General features: G+C 44.4%; 1 protein-coding gene across 1 annotated transcript in view; it reads right to left on the minus strand.

Moving 5' to 3' along the window:
- LOC116835616 (aldo-keto reductase family 1 member B1) overlaps positions 1 to 3,497 on the minus strand; it is a 645,245-nt gene that overhangs the window by 177,788 nt on the left and 463,960 nt on the right. The gene's annotated exons all lie outside the window — the stretch shown is intronic.

The raw sequence follows: 3,497 nt of genomic DNA on the forward strand, positions 1-3,497 counted from the left end.
TGATTTGTCTTCACCTTTTTTCCCTTATTCGTCTGTTCTTCCCATAGATCTGAAAACAATGGGTTTTCGCAAGTTGGAAATCTTATGGCAGCATAGCTGCATCAGTACAGCTGTGCCACTGTTAAGTCTGTAGTGTAGGCCTGGCCTTCATCACCGGGGCCTAGCACTTTCCGTTTAAAGATGCCAAAGTGCTTATCAAACTGCCATTACATTTCAGTGATGAGCCACTTCTGTGGTAAAACATGGCTAGTGTTTAAACAGTGCATGCGCACTGCCCAACTTCCCTTCTTAAATGAAAGGAAGTTGGGGTAGGGGAGGGGTGTGTATCCATTTCAAACTCTAGGGGAATGCAGATAACTAAAATTTGTGTCTAGTGTTGCCATCTTTTTGTGATTTCTAGTCTCACAATACTTAAAGCCTTGGCTGCTGGAGACAACCTCCTGCAAATACTCTTTTTACCCCAAGCAGAGTGCCCCCTCCCGCCTCAAATTGAAGAAGTGTCTGACTCCATGGGGTCTGCTTGACACATGGCTGTTGCTATTGATTTTACATAGATGGCACTCAGGTACCATGGTGAAAGGTGGCTGCATAAAACTCTAAGGTAGAAAACCCAGAAGGCAAAGTAAAGATGACACATTGTGAGGCTTTTAACAAACAACACAAACCCTTGTGATTTTTTTTTTTTAAGCCAATTCTGTAATTTTGGGGGGGCCTAACTGTGATGTTTTGAGGATCACCCAGACCAGGAAGCTGTTCTGAAACTGCCTGCCCATAACCTTGAGGGTCTTTATGCTGTGCTGCTTTGGTTCCGTTTCCTGATGCCAGTAGCCTGCCTACAAGCGCAATGTCTCACTTTGGCTTCCACCAGCACGGTTATTTCAAAGGGTGACACCAACCACCTTTCCATTCCTAGGCTTAGGCTGAGCATGTGGTACTTATCTCCCTCTTGTTCATCAGCTCCAGAGGTGTGAAACCTGGCCCCTTACCCCCACTTATCGGTTCACTTTGGCACACATACTCAACATAGTTTGCGCAATGGAGACCTGCTTGGGATGAAAATAAATGTAATACAAAAATCACAGATTCAAAGATGAAATAGTAAGGGAGAGCACACGTATACAAGTTATACAGCAAATAAACAAAAGTGCAACCTCAGGCTTTACACTTCTATATTGGATAAAAATCCCTTTTTTTCCCTCTCCATCGCCCCCAATTAACTAATGGTCCATCATAGTCTTTTCCTGAGCTGCATCATCAATAGGTACTTGTTGCTTTTGTGTAAACTGGCTTGGGAGGTATTCCTCCCTACTGTGATGTGTAGTTAAAATTGTACAGATTGAGCATAGTTTTCTATATACATAGAACTGGAAGGGAGCTGGAGAGGTCGTCCAGTCCCCTGCACTCATGGCAGGACTAAGTATTGTGCAGACTAGACATAGATTCATAACCACAGTCCACATACATATCTCCTGATGACTTCAATTCAGAAGATTACAAGCTTTCATAAAAGAACTTGATATGGGTTTATCGTACAGTAGGAATGTAAATAGTGGATTCTCTGTGACTAAGTCTTTAAACCATGATTTGAGGACTTCAGTAACTCAGCCGGAGGTTAGGAGTCTATTATGGGGAGGAGGTTCTGTGGCCTGCAATGTGCAGGAGGTCAGACTAGATGATCGTAATGGTCCCTTCTGACCTTAAAGTCTAGGAGTCTATAATCCAGTATGCAATCAGCTGGTTAACTGCTCATTGTCTGTTCTCCCCGTGGAGTATCTGGACCCTGATTGTCATGCTGAGTCACGATTTTTTTTGTCCAGTTAGGGTTGGTCATGCCACCACCCAAGTGAAAGGTGCCCTGGGATTTAAGGAGTACAGGTGCTCAAGAACTCTATAGAACTCTTCTGAAAGGTGGCACCAACAGCAGTGATCCTTAGCCAATGCACAACATGGTACTAATTTGGATTTAGAGGGAAGAACAGCTCCTGGGGCATCAACAACATAATTTCCTGTATTACTTAGAATGAAAGAACATCTGAGCGCTGGCTTGGCCTGACCCTGCCCAGTTTTAGATCTAAAAGGTTACAGAGCAAGGGCAACTGACTGCAGCCACTTTTAACAAGGGCTGGAAAAAAATCCATTCAGCAGGGTGACTAGGAGTGGTATTTTTTAATGAAAGCTAGCCCTCATGGCTGTGAAGGAACTTCAAATGCACATCAGCAGCCAGAATGCTGCGGTGCTGCTGCTGCTCAGAGCTACCCTAAGATGCAGCAAAATGAAAACTGACCAGAGTCTTGACAGTCTTCAGTGCTGGTTTGTTCCCCATATCCATCCACACCCAGTTTCCTCTGGCAGCAATGTAGCTGACGAACATCAGGACATGCAGTGGTGTTGTAGCCATGTTAGGCCCAGGATATTAGAGACAAAGGTGGGTGAGGTAATATCTTTTATTGGACTGATTTCTGTTGGTGAGAGACACCAGCTTTCCTGCTTACACAGAGCTTTTTGGGTCTGGGAAACACTCAGTGTCACAACTAAATACAAGGTGGGACAGCTTATTTAGCATACGTAGTTAACACATTTCAAGAGACCATTCACAGTGAAGTGGCCAGTAAACATCTCTCCAATCATAGGGGGGAAAGGAGAGAGAGAAAAAAAAAAATCTGGGGAGGGGATTTAATGGGTTATAGATTGTTGTAGTAAGCCATAAATCCAGTGCCTCTCTCCAGTCCATGATTATAGTGTCAAGCAAAGTTATGAATTTAAGTTCCGATTCATTGTTTGAAAGTGTGCAGGTTTCCTTTGAGGACGAGGACTGACAGGTCATGTATAGAGTGTTTGTTTGCTTTATGAAGTGTTCACACACAGGTGATAAGGTGTTTTTGTCTTATATCATTTTTCTGTGATAGTTCATTTGTACCACGGTTTCACACACACAGTTTTTGGGGCATTTAGTGCCCTGGATGAGGTACACAACATATGTAGGACCCATGGAACTTGAAAGGTGTGTTGTGTGTGGTGTTGATCTTTGTAGCAGTGGAGATAGGTCTGCAGGTTTTGCATCTGTTGTTCTGGCAGGGTCTAGTGTCACTTTGAATTGGTGTGCCCTGCTCTGTGGGGAGCTGTCTTCTGATGAGGAGGTTGGGGGCTGTTTGACTGGAGAGGTGTTAACTGCTCGCTTCATTTTGCCTCTCTAAGGCCTGGTCTACGCTACGCGTTTAAATTGGTTTAATGGCCGTTAAATCGATTTAACGCCGTACCTGTCCACACGATGTTGCCATTTATATTGATATAAAGGGCTCTTTAAAACGATTTCTGTACTCCACCCCGACAAGAGGAGTAGCGCTAAATTCGATATTAACAGTTCGGAAAAGTTCGCAGGCTTCCTGTTGACCTCCTGCTGCATCCGGAGCGCAGATTGGCTGGCCCAGAGCGGTCAGGTGGTGCACTGTGGGATAACCCCGAGGCCAATATATGAGTTTCGTCCACACTAACCGTAA

The sequence above is a fragment of the Chelonoidis abingdonii genome, chromosome 1 (assembly GCF_003597395.2).
Source record: "Chelonoidis abingdonii isolate Lonesome George chromosome 1, CheloAbing_2.0, whole genome shotgun sequence".
NCBI classification, from domain to species: Eukaryota; Metazoa; Chordata; order Testudines; family Testudinidae; genus Chelonoidis; species Chelonoidis abingdonii.